The sequence below is a fragment of the Microtus oregoni genome, unplaced genomic scaffold, assembly GCF_018167655.1.
Source record: "Microtus oregoni isolate MIOR12 unplaced genomic scaffold, Mior012 000009F_ref0000495, whole genome shotgun sequence".
In the NCBI taxonomy this organism is placed as follows: domain Eukaryota; kingdom Metazoa; phylum Chordata; class Mammalia; order Rodentia; family Cricetidae; genus Microtus; species Microtus oregoni.
The window spans coordinates 46,642,911-46,669,779 of record NW_024543068.1 but is presented as its reverse complement, the minus strand read 5'-3'; the positions used below and the strand labels follow the sequence as shown (position 1 = coordinate 46,669,779).

General features: G+C 40.1%; 1 protein-coding gene across 36 annotated transcripts in view; it reads left to right on the top strand.

Moving 5' to 3' along the window:
* The window catches only part of Nrcam (neuronal cell adhesion molecule), a 265,879-nt gene that overhangs the window by 125,146 nt on the left and 113,864 nt on the right, over positions 1–26,869 (top strand). For 35 of the 36 annotated variants that reach the window (XM_041658260.1, XM_041658259.1, XM_041658258.1 and 32 more), the window contains exon 3: positions 1,588–1,665. The gene's annotated coding sequence lies outside the window, so the exon portion shown is untranslated. Of the gene's footprint in view, positions 1–976; positions 1,091–1,587; positions 1,666–26,869 lie in introns of those variants that run through there. The other variant, XM_041658254.1, reaches the window with a different exon arrangement.

Genomic DNA, 26,869 nt, shown 5'->3' with positions numbered 1-26,869 from the left:
ATCTACCACTTCACCATCCCTCCCACTGTGCCTGATGTTTCTTCCACTGCTCTGTTGGTAGACTTTCCGCATTTTCTCTTTCTATTTACTTTAAACCTGATGTTCTCTCTACCCAGAATGCTTTTCTTATTCATCTTTAAGGTTCTAGTCAGTGATCCTCCTGTGCCAAGCCATCTTATAACATCATTGTAGAATTAAATATTCCTTTTTCTGAAAGCTCACAGTATTCTATAATACTATATTTTATAGTGGGCTCTGATAGTTCAGGCTACAGTCCCATCAGCATGTAAACTGAAATTCCTAGTAAAAGTGTCTAACTTATGTTCTATTTATTTTATTATTCAATATCTATCTATTGCAACATGTACATATTAAGTCCTCAAGTACATCTGTTGAGCTGTTACTGTAGACATAGCTTCAAATTTTTATAGACTCTCTTGTACACACCTTTAGAGATTTCTTCCTTTTTAAGTAGTAATCAAACGTTTAGAAAAGAAAAATCTTTATTACTTTAAAACTCATTTTAATTCCAAAAAAAAAAAACCCACTGACTTTCAGAACACTAAGGTTTTGTTCTGATAATAATGCATTAGATGCAAGGAAACTCAAGATAGTTTTAGATGTATTTAAGATAAGGGAATTTTTTTTACTTAGGCATAAAATTTCATAACCCATGCTTAATCTAAAGCAGTTGAACTCTCTACATGTCTTTTTGCTTTATTTCTGGAGTAATTTTGTGGTTCATGGTGTCCTAACATTTGAATGCAGCCCAGGGTAACTGAATTGATTCTTGTGTCTCTTCTCTGAAAGATGTTTTCAGTGGTTGATAGTGTGAGTTCTGTTTTCAAAAATACCAAGTCCAAAAGGATACAAATGCTCCCTTAAAAAGCCTTGGGTGGCACTGAATTGCTTGACTGAAGGATGAGATATGATGTGTGCAGTGCGATTGCTCTGCTTCCCATCCAGGGTGTCTTTCCCCGGTTAGCCCTTCTCTGGAAGGTTTGCTCAGGGAATGCTGAGGTTTACAGAGGAGAGGAGCTGTGGCTGGAGAATCGGGGTGGCCTGTGACTCAGCTTTCGCATTGGTGCAGGTGGGATTTTCTCTTCAGATTCTAGCTGTTCTCAGCTCTTGGTGAGCCTTACTGAGAAGCAGAGCCTACAAATGTAGGCAAAAGAATTTCTATGTTCCTAAATTTCTTAGAAAGCCTAAGAACCAAGCATAAGCTTCTAACCAGAGAGTGTTTTTTCTACCTCAAATGTGTTTACATGTATGTATGTATATTTGTCTGTCTGTCTGCTTGTCTGTATTTCTGCCTCTCTGTCCAAACAATCCTCTATCTCCAAATTGAAAACAGGTCAGACTATCCATTAAGGTGATGTATAGTCACCCAGGTCACCTCTCCAGTGTCACTTTTGATAGAAACCAGCAGAAAGATGTTTTGGCAAATGTATTCGTAATTTGTCTTCCTTGCAGGTCTCTCTTGGCAATTGTGTGTCCCATCAGGGACTCCGTTAACCTATTGACAGTCTACTATGATTAATGACACTGATGCCTAGTTAACATTTTCCTCCCCTCTTCAATTTACAGAGCAATGCTAAGACAACCTTCGGCTTAAAGCATTAAAAAGAAATTTTACATCTTCAAGTAAGAAGACTTCCTTCAAAGGTAGGATCTGTATTTTTATAGTATTTAAATTCTTAAAGGGAAGTATACTATAAAATATGAGATTATGCAGCATTAGTATCATGTTTAATATTTTTCATCAGAGAGCATGATAAAAGACAGGAAGGAAGACTACAAATGCAGACATTTGTCATCTTGCTTGTCAAAGAGGATAGATCAAATGCACACAGAAGAAAACCAGTCTTGCTGCCTATTCATTGGACAGGAGTGATGTTTGTGCTTTACTCAATCATGACTCATTAAGCACAGAAAATAGCATTGTTGATTAAGAAAAATCACTGACGGAACTAAAAGTTAAAAACTGTAGGACACTATTAATAAGAAAATCATTTTTGTCGGATCTGATCATATATCAAAACCCTGAAAATAATGGCATCCTGCTTTTCTGGTATCTCCGAACAATGACAAGACTGGTCCTGAAAGCTGAACTATGACTTTGAAATGTGTTTGCTGTTTTGTAAATCCTTTCCCCACCCCTGGCTTCCCACTCTTCCCACTGCCCATTCCACTCCCTTTGAGTCACGTAGGATGATGAACTCCAGAACAGACATGTGATGGTTTCTGAAAGGCCACCTATTGTAGTACTATACTTGGTGGAAACTATCTTAAATGGAAATCTGGAACATAGTCCAGAGAACTAGATCTCAACCAAAAAGAACTCTCTTAAAGACTTGTAAGGGCCCATTGTTCAGATGTCTGGTTCTCTACTTCATAGGTTTTGTTAAACAAATGAATTTTCATGGATTTTAATTAAGTAAAGGAGATTGCATGTAAGATTTTGAGGTAGTAAAAGCCTTCCATCATGTTTTGCCCATTGTTCTTGAGAAGAGTTGATCTACTGAGATGTCATTTTGGAATTAAGAGGAAATGATTCATGCCTCTGGCTGAATTTGGTATCATTGTGCTATCTAGAAACTGATTTCATATGACGGATTCTTCTGGTATTCTAAAATACCATCAGAAATCCCCCAACTTAGTGGGCCAGAAATGAATACTGCTTGTGGTGACAGCAAGCCTTCTGTAAGGAGTTTGTGGCATGTTTGCCACAAGAGGCAGAAAGACAGCAAAGGCAAGGGCTTACCTTCAGGCTGTAGGTCCTAGCGCAGCAGGTATACCAGATGGCAAGGTAAGTGAACTGATCCCTAGGCTCACTTGAGGTTGTACTTGGAGGAGGCAGTGACAGGACAAACCTGAGTGTTTTCCCAGGTAGTAAGATTTCGTGGGATGGCTCTAAGGGAGGTTTCCTGGCAGGATTATGGTACTTCCTATTCTTACTATCAAGAAATCTCTCATCTTCTAGAGAAGGAAGTGAAAATGCTGCCTTACACCTTTCTCAGGACATTCCTGCTGATTGGTTCGGCTAGCCTTTCAAGTGACTAATGAGAACTTTCACTTGGTTAGAGCTGCTGAACTGTCTCCTTTTGTCCTTGTGAATGGACTCATCTACCCAAAACTGAATGCTTAGAATCTTCCTAATTTTTGTCCCTTGCTTCACAAAGGCACGCTGAAACTTCTCAAAATTCTAAAGCATGCTTGTATTCAGAATACCTCCAGGCTATCCAGCCATTGGCCTCTGACATTAGACTAAGAAAGTTTTGGGGGTGAGGAGGGCCGGAAGTTGAAAGCTAACTACAGCCACTGGGTTTTCAGTTGAATTTCCCACAATTGTTAGTGCATTGTGGTGTCTTAAATATATGAGATGCAGGCCTGTGGACTGTTTGGGAAGCCAACATTCATCCCAGATCCTTCTCTGAGAAGTATTACTTGTCTCTTCCTGTTCTATGTTGGATATGATACACAATATTTATCATTTACTGAAATATATGTGTTTTTTTTTTTACAAAGGGAAATATTGGGGGCTGGCTTACAGTTCTAAAGGTTTAGTCCATTGTCATCATGGCAGGAAGCATGGCAACATGCAGGCAGACTAGTGCTGGAGAAGGAGCTAAGAGTTCTGCATCCAGATAGGCAGGCAGCAGGGAGAGAGCACTGGGACTGGCTTGAGCATTTGAAATACCAAACCCCACCTCCAGTCACTTGCTTCTTCTACCAAGGCCTTACCTACTCCAGGAAGGCAACACTTCTTATTTGCCCTCCCCTAGTGACAGTCATACAAATCCTTGAGCCTATGGGGGCCATTCTTACAGAAAATCTACATTCCTAGCTTATTTGAAAGCAAACCCCAAATTCCTTTAATTTGGAATTTCTTTAATGTGCCAATGTGAGGAGCAGGGCCATCCCTGCAGTCAACCCCCTTGAACTGGTTTCCACCATGGCTAAATTACTGCGTCTGAAGAACCTGTGCATCCTGAAGTGTGTTAAAACTTGGCAGATTGTGAGAAAGGAAAACATTCTAGGAGTCTAACAGGTTATTGGAACTGTTTGGTTGTTAATGACTTGAATGTTGTTCTTTTGCCTGGACTTGTGGGATTCAGTTGTTCATTTATCTGGGGAGAATGGTAATCATATTCTCAACAGATAATAGAACTAGCAGGAAGATCTGATTTTATAATTCAGTTGACTTGTAAATATAAGCAAGAATTTTATTGGAAAACCTAAACAGGAACTTAAGTTTAATAATTTTCAACAATAAAGGGATCTTTCTAAAGCTAAGAAGTTTATCCCATGTTATCAGATACTAGTCAATATGCTTCCTCCCAAACTGGAGATGGAAAGTTCATGAATGATTCAGTTACCCTGGGAGTCCTAGAATTTACAAAAACCAAGACAAGGGTATAAATATCTTTATTATTTCATTTCAGTTGAGTTTACTTGATTTAGACAGGGAGAAAATCAGAACACTCTTTGTTGTAGTTGATAACTCTCTCTCTTTACCCAGATGGATCCAGAGGGGAAGATCCAGATTCCAACTAAAGTGACAGCATCTCTTAGGCATTGCCACATGCACTGACTTCCTATGGTGGTCACAGCAAGCCTTTCCCAGATCAGCCATAGGCTACATTCCTTGGAAACCCAATAATGCAATGAGTAGTGTTCTGTTCTTCTACCCCATGTATTACACATCATTCTCTCTCTCTCTCTCTCTCTCTCTCTCTCTCTCTCTCTCTCTCTCACACACACACACACACACACACACACACATTTCTGTGCATTATATATATATATATATACATTATATATACACATGTGCATATATTTTTTGTTATTTCTTTGAAAACTTCATATACATACACTATATTTTGATCATAATCACCGCCCACTCCTCTCCCCACCTCTTATCAGATCAGCCCTCACTTCTCCAACCCTCTCCTATGTCCTGTTTTTAAAAGAATAACCCATAATCTTATCTGTGCTGCCCATATACTCTTGGGGATATCCACTGGAGCATAGTTAACCTGCCAGAGGCTATACTCTTAGAGAAAACTGAGTCTCCAACTTCCCGAAGCCATTAACCTCAAATAACTTCTCAGCTAGGGTGGTGCTCATGAGCTCCTCCCTGCTCCATGGTGGAATATTGATAGGCTTGATCTTGTGGCAGGCAACCACAGCTGCTCTTGCGTTCAAGAGGACAACAGTCCTATCATATCTAGAAGACAGTTTTGCTCTGATCTTCCCTGACTTCTGGCTTCTAATATCTTCTCTTTTGCAATGGTCTCTAAGTCTTAGGGGAAAGGAGGTATCCCTCTCTCTCTCTCTCTCTCTCTCTCTCTCTCTCACACACACACACACACACACACACACACACACACCCCACATTTGTGGCTGAGAATTCCAATGACACTCATTTTCTACCCTTTGACAAGCTGTGAGTTTCTGAGTTAAACACCGTCCACTGCACTGAGAAACTTCTCTGGGTATAATCTGAGAGCTGCACTACTCTATAGATATAGAGATGTGAATTTAGAGGATAGTTGGATATTGTATCTATTTGGCAAAATAATAGACTCTAGGACCTAGGCTTCATTCTTCTTCTTATTATCATCATCATTATTATTGCACACGATTCACAGTACTGGTGAGATACTTTCATCCTATGAGATAACCTGTAAAAACAGTCAGAAAGCTATAATTACTCATATAACATTTATGCTACTAGTGCCATATGTTGCCCCACAGGTTGTTACTTGAGCTCATCGAGTTTCAGGCTGGGTAAGAATGGTAATTTTTCTCCATCGCAGTCTACATAACACCTTCTAGTGCTATGAAATCTAGCCATGGAAGGAAGTTTTTGCTCAGGCCAGCTGATTTTTCATGCCCTGTGACCAAAGGGTTTTCTGTGTTTAGCAATAGGGCCTACTATCAAGTACTATGGGCAACCAAGCAATATCAACGAATTGTGTTGTGTTGGAGGGTCTCTGGGATAATCATGACCAACCACGAGGGAGGTATGTCACACCTGGGACTGGGCTTTCTAGCTGGCAACCTGTGACTTCTAGGAGGAGCTTTATCTCATGCATAGAAGAACTCCAGTTAAACTTTTTAAAAGTTTTGACTTATTTATTTTATATGTATAAATGCTTTCCTTGGAGATAAGATGCTACGCTGGAATTGGAGTTACTGATGGTTGTGAGTGCAGGAAACTGGACCCAGCTCCACTACAAGAACAAGTGGACTTATCCACTGAGCCATCTTCTAGCCCCCTCCAATTGAACTCTTTTATAAGATTACTTTTAGGAATCTTATAAAATGATAGTTTCCTTCTGGTTTTTACAAAGGTCCTCAGTGTTAATTATTTGTTTCCCAAGTCCTTCCTTGTCCTCCCCTACCATCTCTCTCCCCACTTAAACCTCCTTCTCTACTATTCCCTTTGTTCATTTCTGTGTGAAGTCTAAGCAAGTCCATGTATTTCAAAGTTATATGAAATTATATTAAATTCCATGTACAGTGCTTCTATAGGGACACTGAGTTCTTATTCATTTCCTTAGACTTCTCTCTGGAGTGGCATCGGAATTGAGATGCCTTTATTAATTGCATTACTTCTGTCCCCTTCATCTTGTCTTCATGATTTTTTTCTGTGGATGGCTTGTGCTACCCATCTTCCATTACTTCTGCCTGATCAGTCTTGTAACACACTTCTGAAAAGCTCAGAAAGTGTAGGTGAGGACTGCTCACTCTATCCTGGCCACCCAGACAAATATTCACACAGAAACTGTATTAATTAAAACACTGCTTGGCCAATCATTTAGGCATATTGTTAGGTAGCTATTATATCTTAAATTAACCCATTTATATTATTTTATATTTTAACATGAGGCTTGTGGCTTACTAGTAAGGTTTCTAGGTGTCTGTTTCCTTCAGCGGCTACATGGTGTCTTTTTGACTCACCTATTCTCTCTGTGCATCACTGTTTGGATTTTCTACCTGGCTTTACTCTGTTAAGCCATTGGCTGAAAACATCTTTTTTTTATTAACCAGTGGCAATAAAACATATTAACAGCATACAGTGGGGAATCCCACATCCAGAAAGTGCATTTGAACAGTGTATCAAGGAAGAAACCACTTGGAAGCAAGCTGGGCACGTGTTGATGTAATGGTAACAGAAAGAAGTGGAAGATGGAATTATGCTTTTTTTTTTTTAACAATAACAATTAGTGCTAGTGTTCATTAAGAAATTCGGAACTTGCATGCATTGCTATTTCTCCTCCCACTGTAGTCTAATAGGAAGTAATATCTGCTTTGAAATTGGTAGGAGACAACTGCCTGACTCACTCTAATACTGAAAATGTCCAACAGCTTAGACTTTAAGCACCACACGGCTGATGCAGTGACCTTTGTAAAGAATTCTCATGGAGGCCCCAAACTGGATGGGATTGTTTGTCCTGCTGTACTTCTGGCTTATAGCTTCTTAATTGTTTATAGAGTCACCTGAATTGGAGCTGGCAATGAGATATGGCTTCTTTAGTGGGCCTTGCTTTGCAGGATACATTAGTGACCTGAAAGGCATTTTAGTGACCACAAAATCTACCCTACTGTGGGAAGTCACCTGCCTAGTTCTCAGCAAATGTAAACACTACTAAAATAATTTAATCTACACAAGGAATTTTATTCCAAATTATGGTATCCCTTATTCACACATCACAAACCATCCTTTAGTGAACTTTGATCATTGTGAAGTATGAGAGACCTGGCAGAGATGCTTCAAACCTCCTGTGTCCAGGTCTGTATGTACTCAAGGAGTAAAGGCGTGTGTTGCCTAGGTGCCCCTCCCTTCCAGCATCTGGACATTTCATCCCTGGCTGCTTTTGGAGGGAGTTGAATCCTGACAGGAGGGTTATCTAGGGAACTACCCAGGAGGAAAATGAAGCCCAGTTGGAGCAGGAGACCAGGCCTAGGCGCCTGCTGGTATTACAGTATGTTGCTGTCACAAGTGACTGCATACACAAATAGATGCTTCCCCACCCCCATTCATTTTGTTTTCCTTTGCTCGGTTTTGTTTCATCTTGCCTTTTGTGGCAGCGTTCATTTCGTAAGGCAAAGAAAAAAATCCTTTGGATGGATTCAAGTTTTCATATCTGCAGAAGACAGTTCCACAGCTTTTGTCAAACTTAGCCGTTGCATAAAGAGTCTTTGTTTCTGGTTGACTGTTGTGGCAAGCAAGTCCATAAACTCCTAGAAACACAGAAGAGAATACTTTCTATTCAGCGAGAGAAGTAGGATATGGTGCATAGAGCCAATGTTGAGAAGGGTTTTGTTTGCTACAGCAGGGTGGGAATTCACATTCAGACTGATGCTCTGTGTTATTTAGCACGCTACAGTTAAACAAAGGGGGCATGCCAGCCTTCATAGCCGTGTTGATTAATGTGTTCCTAGGATGCCTCCTTAAGCTGCCACTGCAGCTGAGGTGTGTCCAATGTGCCTCCTCACCGGCTGCTGTCTCACTCACGTGGGCTCATTTGCACATGGGTCTTCTGTGCGTTTATATCACACCAGTGCCTTTATAAATGAAACCTCACATCTAGCATGCTTCTCTTTTGTTCCCTCTTAGGAGGGTGTTTTTCACTCTGATTTGGTAGGGAGTTTATAAACCTTGTTCCTCAAACACCTGGGGGTAGTTACCTGGATATTCATGCCCTGAGTTTCTTTTTTGTTCTGTTCAAAATTTTATAGATCGAAAAATATTGGAAGTAGTTATAGGAAGATATTTGTACTAGAATGATAAGAAAGATGTGTAAACAGGCCTGTGTCTCCACTGGAAACTCACTCTTTTCTGGGCAGAGATCCATGGGCCCAGCCAGGGCAATTCTATCACTAATCTACTCCCTTAGGATTTAGAATACTTTTTGCTATATTCTGAATCCTCATTAAACCACATATTTCCTCATGGTGTTTCCAAAATTACTGATTCTGCCCAGTTAATAGCATGTAAAAAGATAAATCAGAGTTTAGTTGGTTTGGTATGTTTCACTTATTCGTTAAGATGTAAGGATGTTATTGCTACTCTAAATACTTTCTGACCTTTTAGCAAAGGTGATGGAAGGATCAAAGCCCTAAGTTTGAAAACAGGTAAAAGGGGAACAGGGCGTAGAAGAAATGGCACTGCTCTCTGGGGGTAGTAGTCTCTCCAGCTCTAATGTTTTAAAAGAGGAGATTGCCCATGCTTCTCACCGCGGAAAGCAAAGAAATTTGCCCTGAACAAGAGTGAATATGTATCCCATACTGCCATGGGAAACCATTATAGAGAAGGGATAGTCCTCTAGGTCTTGGCGAGAAATTGATGGTAAAGAATGGTATTTTGTAGTTTGAAGGCAAAGAAAAGACTTTATTCCGTCTAGAAACTTCCATGCATGCCCGTGTAAAAGTGTACTTTAGAAGTTCACAGACCACACAACTTGTGGTTTTGATCGCATTCTTCTCAAGTTCACTATTTCAAAACACTGTGTTGTGCCCATTTTCTGTCTCACAAGAACACCTGCGGACATGGGAAGCAACATAAGGTGTTGACTTATTCCTGTGCTGTTTACTTGCTGTGCTGGCTAATTACGTCAACTTGACACAAGTTAGAATCAGCTGAGAGGAGGGAGCCACAATTGAGAAAATGCCTCCATAAGATCGGGCTGTGGTCAAGCCTGGAGGGCATTTTTCTTAATTTGTGATTGATGCGAGAGGGCTTGGCCCACTGTGAGTGGTGGCACCCCTAGGCTGGTGGTCTTGGGATTTATAGGAAGTCAAGTTTGAACAAGCTGCTAAGCAGCACCCCGTGTGGTCTCTGCATCAGCTCTCTTAACTCTGGGTTCCTGCCATGTTTGAATTCCTGCCCTGACTTCCTTCAGTGATGGAGTAAGTTGTGGAAGTATAAGCCGAATGAACCTTTCCCTCCCCTAATTGCTTTCGGTCATGTTGTTTCTTGACAGCAAAAGAAACCCCATGACACTTGCGTAAGTCTCTCTCTGGAACTCGAGGTGCAAGGAATGTGTTCCTATCACAGCCATACAGTTAAGATGGAGGACATCTAGGGAAAGAAACTGTGAGTTTTCAGAAAGCCTTTCCTAGGCAAAATGCTTAAAAGCAGAAACACCAGTGCGACTCTCCACGGGGAGTTCATACGAGAATAGACATACATCTTCTTGGCTTATTTAAATTCGACGGGAACTGATGGGCTGCACAAAGGGAGGCAGTGAACATGATTAATCCACTTTTCTGTAAAGCTTTTGATACTGTGCTGAGCAGAAGTCTGTCGACAGAGCTGATGGCCTAGGAAAGGAAGGCCACAGAAACACGGCATGAGAGGGAAGAAGAAAAAGCAAGGACAGTCCAATATAAAGAAGCATGGGTGAAACGTTTTGAGAATTTTCCGTTATTTATTTAATTATTTAGTCAGAAAGTACAGAGCAAATGGACTCTCCTAAATAGCTTTGTTCCCCGAGGTAGGGGGGGTGGGGATTGACAAATATAACCAGACAAACCTACCACATTTAAATGATTCCAATGACCTGGAAAATAAAACTAAGTTTCTGGTAGCCTTTAAAACATTTCTTTATTAGGTATTATTTAATTTCCCCCTTTAAAGAGAGCACAGTTACAACACAAAACAGCCTTCAACTTGATATGACATGTGAGATAGTAAATTATTCAACTGTTACACACGCTAGAAGATATGAGAATTTTGCCATACAGTGGGAAATATAAATACACCCTAGCCCTTTGCCCCACTCTGAGAACCTAGTTCATGCTTTACTGTTTTAGTAATACCCACCAGACTTACATGCATAGCTGATATCCACCTCAAACAGAAGTCTCTCTTGTGAAAAACTTACCCCCAACTTTTCTTTCTCAGTTTTCTCATTTGCTCTTTATGGTTACAAAACTTTATGGTAAATTTATAGATATTTTAATTTTCTTAAGAACAAACCTTTGGATGCTGTCATTTTCCTTCCTTGGGTCAATACCCGGCTTCAGTGAGAGAGTCAATTTTAAATCAGTCCATTTGAAATAAGGTACTTATTAATTCTCTTCAACTGTTTTGATGATTTCAGTGCCATTGCTTTGACCTAGGAAGTAATTCAATACTCAGGGCATAGGAAAAGACTTACTAGAAAAAACAAAGAGCCAGACCCTGTTGTTTACCTCAGCTGAGAATCAAATGGTCTACCTCACAAACATTTGTTTAATAACCATTGGATGAACAAAAAGACCATTACACATAGCTAAATCAGTACATCAATAATGTTTTGAGAGAGAAAAATCAAAATGTATTGTGAAGTTATGTGCATTTCACCAATAAAAATAAAATCCTCACAAATGGACCCTGTATCTAATGCCTATCACAAGGCCCATCTTTTTAAATAGAGATTTAAGGAGAGGTTTTGGGAATGCAAGCAGCCAGATGTGGCACTTGCCCTTCAGCTACTTGCATTGCTTAGTTACGTATGCACAGCCCCCTATTCATCTATGGACATGTCTACTGAACATTTCCATGAAATGAAAGCACAGAGTAGCATTGAAGTAGGTGTTATAGAAGCTAAAATGTTCTGAGAGTTCAAAGGATGGTGATATACAGGTTGCAGGAAACTATTCAGGCTTTAGGACTTGAATGGGCTGAGGAAGGAAGAATAGTTCCCAATATTGTCCAGAAAACAAACAGAAAAACCAACCAAACAAACCCAAATTAGAAAGGGCAGATGATCACCAGCACCATTCATAAATAAATGTATAAGTAAATCTAGGAGTAAATTTAGGAATAAGGGAATGCTAGTTGAGACCCCTCTGCCCTCTGACATTCATGGACCCACATTGGCTACACTGATCACTGACTCTGTTGTCCTGAAAACTGCTGTGTTTTAAAAGAAAAAATGGGTTTTCAGGGACCTCATGTGAAGAGACTAGAAGCCATCAATCATACCCAAGAGAAGAAATGGGAAAAGGTCATTATTTTATTAACGAAAGAACCTAGATTGTGTGTAATTCAGGCCAAAATAATTTTTTTAAATGAAGAGTCATGTGAACTAGAAATCGTATTTACCAAGGGCAAAGATGATGGGAACCAAAGCACAGTATTGCCACTGCCGCAGAGAGCATTTCCTGAAGCAAGAATGAAGCAATCTCCTTAGAACTGAGCCAGAAAAATTAGAACCAAACACACGGAGAAGGAGCTGCACCCTCTCTCCTATTTTTTTAATGATTTTTATTGTTGTTGTTGTTGTTGTTTTGTGATCACTGTTTAAACGGGGTGATTTGTCAGACACATTGCAGATTGTTGAGGTGGTATTTCTGTGAAACATTTCCATCTTAATAATTCTCTCAGATTTATTAAGATGAAAGGCAGTTTGACCCTAAGGCACGCATGAAAATGAATCACAAGACTCAAAACTACTGCCCTAAAGCAACACAAGGAGTAGAGAGGGGATCCAAATGGACTCCCAAACAAATGCTGGCATAATAAATGCACCCAGCCATAAATTTAAGTGCCCAAATGATGTATTAGATTCATCAATTTTTCATTTTGAGCTCCTGAATATGTTTTAATCACACTTATGCTATTGTTCATTCATTTTCTATTTAACCACCCAAATGAGAAAGTCAAAATTTCTCCCCAAAGAAAACTCTTCATGCCTTCTACTTCTTATATATGTGGAATAAGGAAAACACAAAAATAAAGTGAAATAAACATGATTTGATCTGCCTTTTATTTATCTGTACATAGCCCATTCCATGGGGACACTGCCTGCTTTTCATCCAGATCATTGCAATCACATGCTGTTGACATTGATGATGTTGCATGCCACCAATGCCAAGTTTTCTTCATTCTTTAGTTTAGCCTGACCTAAAAGTCACTGTAGTGATCTGCCTAGATATATGACCTATTTTCTAGTTAATTTCTTTAATACTTTACTTATTTGCCATGGATACTTTCTGTTGGAGAGACGGCCTTGTCATTTGTTTTTTTACACGTTCTTTGACATTGTTCTGCATCTGGCTAACACAGGAAACACTGTGACATCTGTCATTAATTGCTCTTATAGCTTGTCATGAACCAACTTCTTGATAAAAAGAGTGGGATGTATTTGTTAGCATATACAGTACTTTATTTTTAGTTTTTATTTGTTGTTATTCTCTATGTGTGATGTGTGTAGTTGGGTTCAAGTTTGTCGTGGTTCAAGTGTTGAAGTCAGGGGACAGCTTAGTGGAATGGGTTCTCTCTTTCTACCTTTACACAGGTTGTAGGAATCAAACTCAGGCTGCCTGGCTTTAGCCTCTACCAACTGAGCCATCTCACCCCACCAGTAATTTCGTTTTCAGTTCCTAAGTTTCCATAGAGAGCTCATTGCAGTTAACTTCATTTTTATCAAAAAAAAAATCATGTTTTCTTCTTTTGTTGTGTTTCATAACTTCATTGTAGTTGACCGTTTCACCTCTCTTAATAGGCTATAGAGAACCTTGTATACTTTCCCTTTTAGTCTTTAAATAATGAGAAGCCAAAATTCAATAATATCTAACTCTGTATAGTACATTAAGAAAAAACTTTTGAGAAAAATATAAAATAAAACCAATTCTCTTTTTTTTTTGAAGACAGGCCTTTGTTACTTGTAGTAGTAGGAGCGGCGGGCTGCGTCCCCAGCACCCTACCGCCTCCACAGCTAGTTTTACCTGAAATAATTACACAGAAACTGTATTCTTTTAAACACCGCTTGGCCCATTTCTATCTAGCCTCTTCTAGGCTAGCTCTCGCACTTGGACTAGCCCATTTCTAATATTCTATGTAGCACAGCTAGGTGCGCTTACCAGGGAGATTCTAGCCTACGTCCATCCTGGGTCGGAGCTTCATTGCGTGTGCCTCAGAGAGCAGAGCTCTCGCAACTGCCCTGGAGATGGGAGCATGTCGTCTCTGCTCCAGAGCAGAGCTGTCAAGTCTGAGCTCACTTCCTCTTCCTCCCAGCATTCTGTTCTGTTTTCTCCACCCACCTGTGTTCTAACCTATGAGGGCCAGCCAAGCAGTTTCTTTACTTTTTTTTAACCAATGACCTTCCTCCATCAGTTACTGATTTGATTGTATTTTGATTGAAAATAAGAGATTAAAATCATTTTTGCCAAGCAACCTCTAATGACACAGAAAACTTTTAATGCACCTAAATCAACCCTCTAATTTTAATCCAAACTGGAAAAAGTGGAGACATTCTAGATTGTAAAGCTGGATGGGACATGAATTTTCCTGTTTCTTTTTAACTCCTAAATTCTTTCCTGAGCAGTGTGCTCCACAAGACTCAACATTTCCCCCCCCCCCTTTTTTTGTGCACTCTATAAATTTTGGCGCTGCAGGGTCTTCCTTAGGCACCACATGAAGGAGAAGATTTCCTTTAAGGGTCTCAGTCCATCCAGGATGTATTTGCCTATAGTCTCTGTTTTGTTGACATATGTATGATGTAATCATCCTTCTAAGAAAATAGATGTTTATTATAAAAAAAATACCACCTGGGATCTTCTAAACACTGTATTCTATAAAGACAAATTAGTTTAATTTCAAATAATGTATTTTAATTTCTTCCCAGTGGTGATGGCCCTTCTTCAATATTTAATAAGGGGAAATTAGCATAGTGTCACAGTAGCAGTTGGGAATAATAAAAATGTTCACCAAGAGATAGTTTTTAATATATCACTTCTTTCTTCTTATCTGTAGTCTATTCCCAAAACTATGTTAGCAGAAGTTTGGGAAAGATTTGAATTTGTGTATAGGTGGTAATATGTTTATAGTGGAATTAGATATTCCCAGGGATGGCTTTTTAAAATCGACTTTGCAATTGTAATAGTAGTCACTGTTTAGGGCTTATCATTTACTACATGCTTAAGTACTCTATATATTTTGTCTAATGTTAGCCTCAAAGTGGCCTAATATTTATTAACTTCATTGTATAAATGAAAAGAATTAGGTGCAAAATTGTGTACATTGGCTGTACACAGACTTAGACTGAAGCAGAGATTCGGCCACCACAATCCGAGTTCCAGAGTGCATCTGCTCCACCATGTTTAGGCTTCAGCAAGGAATGAATTAGTTCATAAGAGCGCGCTTGGCCTCGAGAGCACTGGTCAATTTGCCATATGCACATGATGAATAATGTCTCATATGAAAGTCAAACCTATTACCCTCCTGCCCATTCCTACTGAATAATAAATCCAAAGGTTGTCAAGGTGGTTCCACCACGCCCGTGGTTCTAAATATCTGTCTTATGCTCATGGGCATCGTGGGCAATAAGTGGTACTACAGAAAGAGGAAATAAATTCAGAGCCCAACAATGCCATCTGGTTAGGACTATTTGCCTGTTCATATGGTGGTTGGCAGTGGTATTCTTATATCGTTTGCAGCTACTTTTGTCGAAAAAAATAAATGGTATTATTGGAATTTTGTGTTGGTGTGGTTTGCTCACGGGTGCTTTTTTTATTTTCTATAGTAACAGAAAGCTTGCTGGTCTTGTTTTGTGTTGAGACAGGATTAGTTAGCCTCCTGCACAGTCTCCCGAGTTAACAGGGACTTCAGCTGTATGCTCAGCATCGGACAAAGTCTTATGACCTATGACCTTGCTCCTTCATCATGCCACCTCCTCCTTTCCTGAAACCCAAGTCTGTCACTCAGGATTTCATTTCATTTTGAAGATTTATTGTCTATTTATGTATATGTGTGTGAGTGAGCCAGCACATCCATGTACAATATCTGTTTTATTTCATGGGTGCTGGGATCTGAACACAAGTCCTAATGACTAAGTAGCAATTGTCCTTAACTGCTGATCTATCTTTCTAACCACCCGCCCCCCAGATTCAAAGGCATCTGGTTTTTCACTGAAAATAATCAACAAAGATTATGACTGTGTCCAAACTTTTGTTAGACTCCTCTAAGCCCACTTCCCCAGCCGGCTTCAACCCTGCCTGTCCTGTCCTATCTCCAGCAACACATTTTACCAATTATGTTTAACATCAACGATAACAACAACAGCAACAATAACAGCAAAATCCTTAATATCTACCCCTCTCATAGCTGATAATGCTCCTCATTTTCTCCTTTTAGTATCTAGTCCAGACTGCCTTCAGCAAGCATCACCCTGCCTTAGTGACTCTTAGTGATTCCACATCCACTTACTTCCTCTTATCTTGTTGCAGTTGGGGTGGTACTTAATCCATTGGGTGACTCATCTTGCAACAATCCTAAATAAGGTTTCCCTAAATACTCATAAGTCAACTGCTTCTGCCCTCCAGCCATAGAGTTTGTGCTTTAACATAAGAATCTGGCCTTGAGATCTGATGGGGATGGGAAGGAAATAAAATCCTATTGCCCTATTCAATTAGTAGGGCTTCATGAACATGCATTTATTTTTTTTTTTAGTGAAGGGGACTCCTATTCCATTAGCAATTTACATCACCACATAATAAAGATATCCTCAACACACACACACACACCCCTCACTGACTTAGATTGTAAATTTTTCAGCCATGATTTGGTGGCAATGATCATGAGAAATACATACCCTTTCTCAATGATCTCCTACCTAGTATTTTATATTTGATATCATTGACTTTTTTGCTTGTCCTTTTACAAAGCCAAAGCCTGCACCCTGACTTCATCTGTTGCCCTCTCCCCTACTTCCTTTCTGGCTGCTCCAGGTTCACTGTTTGCCCTGCTGTCTTCCCTTACACACACTCAAACACATTGGGATCCACTTCAGAGCTGTTGCTAGCTTCTTTCTCTGGAACATGCTTCCTGCATATGTCTGCATATATCCTACAGCTTTTGCTCGGATACCTCTTCCTGATGAGCTATTTCCTGATCCTGGGCAATCTGGTTTATTATACATGCTTATATACCATGAAACATACTATCCCTCCTTGGCTTTAATCTTCTCTTCAAAATTCCATCTAACAAATTATATAATTCAATGTTTATTTTGATGTCTGATTTGCCCATACTAGAATATAAAGCTTCTGAGGGTAAGAACTTTGGTCTCTTTCTTCTTTAATGTGTCCCAGAACCAAGAATATTGCTTGGTCTGTAGTACAAGTTTAATTTGCTCAGTGGAGAATGAATGAATGAATGGTGACTTAGGAGACTTGAAAGTTTTAGCTCTTTACCAGACAATATCATTAGCTAATAAATTCATCTTAGTTTTATGTTAACACCCTGACTTCCCATGTCTGAAAACAACACAGCTTGGAATTCAGCTTACTCCCCAATTCTTCTGGCAGGAGGGAGGTCTTATGACTTTGCATTGTTGAAATGCAGAGGTGGAGTTGGAAAACCATCAAAAGAAATGTTCCTTTCATTTTTGAAGCAAATGAACAAATCTAGCATTTGTTTTTCAGAGGACAAATGGTCTTCGAAAAAAAAAAAAAAGAAACTGTTCCCAAATCTTTGAAGTATTATGTCACTGACTCTTTAACAAATAACTGGGGAAGCCCATAGCCTGGTGACAAACACGGGCCTTGTCAGGCTGAAGGCTGATCATGAGTTTGCAAGGGTTGCTTGGACATTTCTCTTATGATACCATCAGGACTTTTCATGGGTACAGCCACATAGATTTTAGTTAAAAACTTCGTCCTCAAAGACATCTGATATTTTGCCCAATGCTCTTTTGTATAAAACTAAGATGTTACTTGATATGTAAATAACATTAAGGAGCTAGCTAAAGTCATGACAGATTCTATGATGGAAGAGGGAATTATTTATTTTTTTGCAGAAGGAAATGATGTTTTTGTCTTAGAGTTTGTCCAATGATTTGTTTAACTTTATAGTCTTAATAGCACAAGAGTCGAGAGTCACTGAGCTGGCTCTTCAGGTAAATGTGCTGTGTAAGCCTGGCAGCCTGAGTTCAATTCCCAGAACTGGTGTAGAGCTGAGAGGAGAGAACTGACTCCCCAAGGCTTTCCTCTGCTCCAGAACCCCGAGCTTTGACCTCCCCTCTTTACCATGCCCCATCCTGGTGCTGCCCGGCAGAGGCTGACTTACAGAGACACTGCAGTAATTGTCACCCATGTTGCATTAGAGAGTTTGGGGGTGGCAGGGAAACAGACAGACAGACCGACAGACAGAGACAGAGAGAGATGGGCAGTTTGGGCATTTTGGTATGATTTAAGTGTACACATTCAAGATAGACAATCTGACGAGACAACAGAACCCTGGCTGTCTCAGCAAGTTCGGAGCAAGAACAGTGTTGTCAGATGTTTATGTCCCCCTGATGACTGTGTTGGAACTTAATCACTAATGTGATGGAAATAGCAGATGGCACCTTTGGAAGCTGACCATGTCATGAGGACAGGGGCTATGTAGAACTAGTGCCCTTATAAAAGAGATGCCAGGCAGTTTGCCTTGCCCTCCCCATCGTGTGAAGACATGGTAAAGAAGGTGGATAGAGTTTGTGGACCAAAAACCTTAGCAGGCACGAAACTGCAGGTACTCTTGGAATTCAGTGCTCAGAACTGTGGGAAGGAAGCTTCTGTTGTGTATGAGTGTATAGTTTATGGGAAGGAAGCTTCTGTTGTGTATGAGTGTATTGTTTATAGGAAGGAAGCTTCTGTTGTGTATGAGTGTATAGTTTATGGAGTTTGGGTGCAGCATTTCGGAGAGTGGAGAGTTACTCTGGATCTTCCTTCTCCTGTCTGTAATATGCTAACATTCTCTTTTGGAGAGTGTAAGAGAGTGATCACATGCAAAGTGTGGTTGAGTGAGCACACGAAGCTTTCCAGGAACTGCAGTTGCTGTTTGAATAAATAGCCTGGCATAGGGGCACAATCCGGTAATCCTGTTTAGAAGGGTGTGGGGTGGGGAATCATGAGTTTGAGGCTAGCTTGGGATATGTAGTGAAATCATATCCCATAGAAAGGAAAAAAGACATTACTAACAAAAACTAATTCCAAATGATATAGAGTCCTTCAGTTTTAATGAAGAAAAAGATAAAATCAGTAAATTTAATTACAGCTGAAAAAAAACATTGACAGTATAGCAAGCAATTATTTAATCACCTTTTCTCCCACTGTTAACCCCCGTTGTAATTAGCAGCTTCTGTTCCAAATTATATATGTCGTAATTGTGCCCCTTTCGCCATAGACAAAGTGTTTTATGCATGGATATGCAAATGTGGACATTAGGCAAATGGTATAATGAGCCAGGAGTTAATGAGCAGGAAACTGCACAAGAATGAAGCAGACAAGTTGGCACCAGAAATGACTATGGGCACAGAAAGTATGAACCAAGCATGCCCAAGTAAAGGGAAGTGTTCAGAAGGCAAGCACTGCCTCTGGACTAAGAACAGATTTGATTACAAGCCTACTGAGAAAATCTCCAGGACAATTCTCTATCCTCAAACAAGGCCAGTAAGGTTTGGGATGAACTGCCCACCACAGGAGCATTCTGGGTGCCATTTAATTCAGGCCTTCTTGGTTCAAATACATTGATTCTGCCATCCAGATGGACTACAAATTTCTTCATCCCATTTCCAGTGGATTGTTACCAACAGACATTATGTGTAAAAGGCAAAATGCAGCGAAAAACTGGAAGGCGTTTTATGTATTTCAAATAAAGGTATAAAGCTAGGCGGTGGTGGTGCATGCTTTTAATCCCAGCACTTGGGAGACAAAGGCAGGCAGACTTCTGTGAGTTCGAGGCCAGCCTGTCTTGAAAAACCAAAATAAATAAACAAATAAAAATAAGGGTATCTATTAGCAAAGCTGGTGATACCAAAGAGAGCAAGGGGGTTATTGGCAGAACAAAATAGAAGAGGCCACGCCCAGATGGGGAGCAGCAAACACCACTGAGCTGAGCTGGAGCCCATGAGCTTGCAGCAGCTATGGCAAGTGGGCTAGAAAGACTCACAGTTGGTTCCAAATTCACCAGGAGAAAGAGCACTGGCCCTTCCTGGACTTCTAAAGCCCAGATTCACAGCCTCCCTCAGTTTCAATAGCAAACGCCATCCATGGCTTCATTTTAAGTGCCACACCAAGAGTCTGGCATATTATCATGCTTTTCCATTTTCCATTCCTGCTTCTGATTGGCTCTTAAATGTGCCCCAGAGGCATATTGAGGGTTTGGTCTCCAGCCTTTGGAATTAGGAGGTGGTGGGACCATCAAGAAGTAAGGCCTGGTTGGCTGAAATGGTCATTTAAGCTTGCTCTTGAAGGAGACACCAGCCCAAGTCTTTTCTTCCTTTCTTTGTTTCCTGGCTGCCGTGGGGTGAGAATCTCTTCCTATCCTTGTCTCATCTCAGGCCCCCAAACTGTGAATCCTGGTGAACATGGACTAAAACCATTGAAATGATAAACAGGAATCAAACTCTTCCGTTGGTGATCTTGGGTATTTTTCACAGCTGTGGAAAGATAACGAAAACAAACTCCTATGAGCAGAGTGAAATAGTTGACTGACTGGAAAAGGAATGTAGGACATTGTGGTTGCAGACTTCCTGCCCTGGTATTAGTCCAAAGTGCATCGTGACAGGTGTGGGGGCCAAAATACAGCATGGAAGGTGGGCACACTAGTTACCATAGAAAGAGCATTGCATTTAAAATCAGGAAACTCAAGACCTGACGCGACACTCAGGGATCCTGGAATTTTATGTATACAACCTTTTCCCTTGTAATGAGAATAACCATAGCTCTTGCTTCACAGGGTTATTGGAGTAAAGGGGACAAAGCATATGTCAATCATTTTATAGAGATGAAGATCGTGTGAATTATTAGTTATTCTGCACTGGCTTACGGGAAATTAACTAATTCACTGTTTATGTTACAATCATAAAAATTTTACTTTTTGACCAACTAGCAAGGATGTCTGCTAGCTATATCATTAACTTGTTTGCACTTAGACTCCTGTGACACAGGGAAACATGGCTAAACTAGAGACGTGAGTTCAGCACTAGCTGTCAATTTATATATATATTTACAATTCTCTTTTGACTGGCCACATCCAAAGATAAGCAGCTGAGCTCTCTTAGCAGCAGGAAGGGAAGGCAACTAGCCTTAGGTTACACAAATGAACTTATTAAGAGGAGTTATAAAGCCCTCTAGTTAATCGGAAAGGAGGGGAGCGAAAGAGCCTTTCTTAGCCAAGCCATGGCTGCCCGCTGGACAATTAGAAGCACAGTTTTCATTATCCCGTTGGGGTCCTCTGTTGGGGTCAAGCATCTGAGCAAGGATACAGCTGGTGGGTGGATGCTGCAAGGTTGTTAATTAATCACAAGGGGGTGTAAACCGAGGATGAGGCGTTGGGTCTCTCTCTTTGGTTTTCAACAGCCCCTGTTCCACTGCATTGACCTGCATTTCCTGGCTGACTTCTTGTTAGACATCTCAGAATTGTGGTGTTTTGAGTCCTCCTTTGTAAGTTATCAGTGTAGGGTTTTTTTTTTCTTTTCTTTTTCTTTTTGGCAGACAATGGATTTGGGTGAAGATGGCATTTAATGTCTTTTATATTTCAAAGACAAAAGCACTGGTTCATCTGGTGTAGGACATGTAGTGGGTTTAGTGTTTGGACTGTTTTGTAGTCAGTAGCAATGGCTGATCCTTTGTTGACATTTCTGCCTTGGGCTCTGTTCTACGCACTTGGTGTTAACTCAGTCTTCACGGGCACCCCATCAGTAGATGCTGTGCTCTTCAAATATTTCTTCACAAATAAACTTATTACATCAAAGGGCCGGGCGAGGTGCCTGGTGCTGACAGAGAGTAGGACAAGTGCTTTATAGAAACGGTTCCAGAGATACCCATGGCTACTGGAGCATCAGTGCGAAGTTGAGGCAGCAACTGGCCCGGATGTGCTTAGTCCATCCCCAGAGTACTGGAATCATGAAGCACTTTTAAATTGGTTTGTAATATGCTAAAAATAATTCATTCCATGAAAATATTTGAATTCCTGGTTTTAGAGAAATAGTCTATCAGTACCAGGTAATCATGCTCCTGACCACAGACCACTGAAGATTGGCACCAGCCCTATACTCCCATTACATAGGCCTCTATTTTCCCAACTGGTACATTTAGTCTTTAGCATTGACTGCTTAGTCCTTGAAGGCATTTAAACGTGAGTCCTGCAGTTCAGGGCAAATGCTTTGCTTCCTGTCTTATCTCCTCTTTGCAACCCTACGTCGTCTCTTCTGATTATCATCATTTGCAGATTTAAAAAGTATTTGGCCTGATTGTAGCTCCTTTTTGATGGGGTAGTAGATTGTATCTTTCCTTCAACACCCCAACCAACAGAGAATTTATAGAGATACTAGTTTTAGGCAAGGCCAAAAGGAACCTCGATCATTTTCTTTATTTACATGAAGCAAATATATCTGAAAGCCACATAAAGATTCTGTCATTGGTCATTCCTCATGTTTCATTATTAAGACACGTAGGAAAAAGTTACTCTTTGGAACTGGCTTATCGTTCTTTATGTTTCTATGCCAATCCTTATGTTTTTATTCCAATTATACTGTATTAGTTTCTGGATTTCTAATTGTGTATAATCAAGATTATGATTTCTGAACATTCTGCTTGCTATCAGGGTATTTTTTTACGTAATGAAACTAATTCTATTTCCTATTGAGATAATACATTTTAATTATTCTAAAGAGAGTGAAATTAGGTAGGACTTACCCAAAGTAAATTTAGGTGACACTAAAATATTTTCATGGTATATTCAAGACATTCTTTTTAGACAAGTTGATTGGGTATTGGACTAGGGGAACTTGGAAGAAGAGGTTGGCAGAAACATAGAGTGTTTCTTTCGACTTTGTATTTTATCTGCTAACAGCAAAGCAACTGGCTTCTGCATTTGACAAGTTTCCCTGTGGTATCGTTGGAAATGTGACCAGTCCCAGGCAGTGTTCTCCATGCTCACATACAGCTGTGCTCTGAAAGTGTCCAGATGTTAGCCCTGTAACTTCAGCTTTGATGTGCTGTTTATCTGGCAACAGGAAACCCCATTTGCAGCAGCTAGCCATCCTTTTACATTTGCTATGGTCCAGCAGCCCTGCAGAGCTTTGTGGTTTTTTGTAGCAGTTGGTGACAATCAGCAGATTCTAAAGCCTTTAAAAACCCCCTAAAGAACAGATAATGATGGGACACAATGCTGAAATGCAGAAAGAAATAATAGATATTCAGATGTTGATGCAATTTAGCTTCCAATAAAATGATTACACTTCATTTTCTTTGATTAGCGTTTTCAAGTTTTGACTTTAGTTCCTCATTGTTTAAGTTCTGTGAGATGGCATGCAGAGAAACATTACCACAGAAATCTGTCTCCAGCGTTTAGACAGTGGTACTCACAATGAGTTGAAATACTTAGTTTGTTCTCTGCTCTGCTCTGTTTGACCCTGCTCTGTCCTACATGGGGAAAATTTTAATTGACTCCTGATTAAGTATTTGATGAAACTGTTTGGAACTTTTTGTGTACTTAGAGATAATGTGCAGCAGGCAGAAACATGATAAGGAAGGAATTCATTAAAGCAGAACTGGTGTTCAGGGCAAAGAAGTCTGGCGATCAGCAAGTGGAAGGAGCATGGGCCTCAGGTCTCACTTCAGGACACAGGTCCTTCCTACTTCCCTTCCTTAAGCTGTGTCTGTAGCCATTCTGCAGTTTACTGCATGGTCTTTCCCTTGTCTTCTGCAGTCAAAGGGAGCGGGTAAAAAGATGGGGCCCTTCTCACACCAGCGCTATTTTTCCAGCAAGGGAAATAGAATGCCCTCAGTTAACATGATGTTATTGGTCACATTCAGAGTAAATGCAATCTTGGAAATCTGATGAGATTAATAAATGACTTTCTGTCATTTGTTCTCCCAAGGTTATGTTTAGCAATACCACAGGCTGGCCACAAATGTCAAAGAAAAAGCCTCTTCCTTCTTGTGGGCTTTCTTCTTGGAAGGGGTGAAATCCACAGTGAGATGTTTGGTTTCTCATCACAATCACCCAGAAGGTTTTATGTAGCACAGATTCTGCCCCTGTGGCCAAAGTTTGAGTAGACTGTGGTAGGGCCAAAGACTTTAACCATCTAATACATTCTAGGGCAATGCTGGTGCCAGTGGCCTGGAGCTCGCTTACTGGAGCCTAAGGGATTTGAAGAATTTTGTCTGTTAAGGGTCCAGATTCTTGCATGTTAGGGATTGTCGGATGTTGCTCTAAATCAGCAGTTCCCAACCTGGGGGTTGAATGACCCTTTAACAGGAGCCACATATCAGATATCCTGGATATAAGATACTTATGTTACGATTCATAGCAATAGCAAGGTTACAGTAATGAAGCAGCAACAAAATAATTTTATGGCTGGGGTACCACAACATGAGGAACTGTATTAAAAGTTCACAGCATATTAGGAAGGTTGAGAATCACTGCTCTAAATGGTGCTTTATTTTCTTTATTAGTTGAGTCATAATTTTATTCTATGATTTGTCTAATACAGGTATTTAGTCCCATAAAAGTTTATAAATATCACATTTTTTTACTACTTATATATTGTTTATCAGCAAAGTTGGCAAAAGTCCCAAGAATCATAATTATAAAAATATAATTTTTATCCTTTTGGAAAAGCACTTTATTATAAAGACTAAAAGCTAGCAAATATAGAAAGAGAAACATGTTGACAAGGATTGATTGAATTTTCTTCTTAGATATCAAGAATATAACATATACTATTGTTTTAAATGTAATTTGTAAAATCCAAAATTCTTGATTTCTCTGTGCTGGTCTGAGGTAAGTCCTGAGCACTTACAGCTACATATATTATCAACTTATGCAATAAAACACATTCATTTATTTTCTTACTTAATTCAGCATTTGGCTCCAGACTGTGGTATGTGTGTGTGTGTGTATGTGTGTGTGTGTGCGCACGCACGTGTGCATGCATGTGCCACGTGTGTACCTGTACATGCACCTGTGGAGGCAGAAGTTAAAATCATGTCTTCATCTATCATTCCTGCTTTATTTCTCAAGAGAGTTATTTTCACTGAACTTGGAGTTCACCGGGTTTACTAACTGGATGGTCATCAAGCCCTAGGGACCCCCCCCCCCACCAGTGCCAAGGTTACAAATGCTTCCTCCTGATGCCTAGTTCTTTACATGGGTGCTGGGTATCAAGGTTATAAACGCTTCCTCCTGTTGCCTGTTTCTTTATATGGGTGCTAGATAACAAGGTTACAGATGCTTTCTCCTACCTCCACTCCATGTCCACCTTCCAGCTCATATCCTCATCTTTTTCTAATTAATCCACGAAGTCCATTTATGGTGGTGCCATCCACTGGAGAATGGATAATTTACCAATGGCCGTACTCCCGGAGAAAGGTTCTCCTTTCCCCAGATGTTGTCAGCTGCCAATAGTTCCGTGGTTAGGATAGGGTCTCTTGAATTCCTCCTCCATCTATGTTGCAGTATCAGCTTAACCTTTTACAGGTCTTGTAGAGTACCATAGTTTCTGTAAGTTCATGAGGATTCCAGTCATGTTATGTCCAGAAAACAGCATTGCAGAGCACAACTCCCCGTCCGTTGGCTTTCACATCCTTTCCACCTCCTTTTTCTCAATGTGGGCAACGATGGGGTAGGTTTCCAATTATCTCATATGGGTATGTTGTTATTACACCAGTGGGTAGGTCATTACTGTAGAAATGGAGGACAGAAGAAAAAATCAGGATCCCCTGAAACTGGAGTTGCAGATGATTATGGGCATCTATGTAGGTGCTAGGAATCAAACTTGGGTCCTATAGAAGGATAATAAGTGTTCTTTACCCTTGAACCATCTCTATAGCCCTAAAATGGTAATTCTTTTTTAAAAAATATTTATTCATTATGTATACAATATTCTAGCTGTGTGTATGCCTACAGGCCAGAAGAGGGCACCAGATCTCATTACAGATGGTTGTGAGCCACCATGTGATTGCTGGGAATTGAACTCAGGACCTTTGGAAGAGCAGGCAATGCTCTTAACCATGAACCATCTCTCCAGCCCCCTAAAATGGTAATTCTTATTTGAACAAACATTCAAATATCATACATTAGATATTACATTGAATAAAATAAAAAAGAGTGTCCCTACCCCATTGCTTTGAAATAATCATTTAGAACCAACAGCAAATTAATGGATAACGCTAACGATAATGGCTCTAAGGTAGCGAGCGGACTTCAAGTCACTGCTATTTTTTTTAAGCCTGGCACCCTCTTTGTCTTAGTAAACTATGCTCTAAGATGGTTTTCATATTTCAAAAGGTTGAAAAGATCAAAAATATTTAATAAACTGAAAAGTACACGAAATTCAGATTTCAGTGGATAAGTAAAAATTTCCTGAAACATAGCCATGCACGTCTGCTTAGTATTGCTTGCTATTGATCTCACAGAACGGAGACAGTTAAAGAGTTTCTCAAAAACCTATATATGACTGCCAAGGCCTAAAGTGTTTGCCATGCAATGCCTTTTGCAGACACCACTCTCTGACCCTGTCTTGTTCACAAGAGGCACATTCCAGTTTGATTAGAAATGGAGCTTTAAAAGAGAGTTTCAGTAGCTGGGTGGGAATCAGCAATAAGCTTCCCAAACTGAGTATGTGGAAGGGAGCTTTCGAAGAGACATGATGGAGATCCTGATACGTCCCTTCCACACAGAGATGAAACTCCATCTTCTCTTCCCATCATGCCAGACTCTTGACAGTACTGAGTGATAAATGCATCCAGAGGAGCTTTGTTAAGTAACTTCCCAATGCTGCAGATAGCTTTATCCATGAAACAATCAAGACACTGGTCTGGGAAGATGGATAGAGAGAGACCCTGGTGAAACCATCACTGTGAGAAGCTGGCATCTACA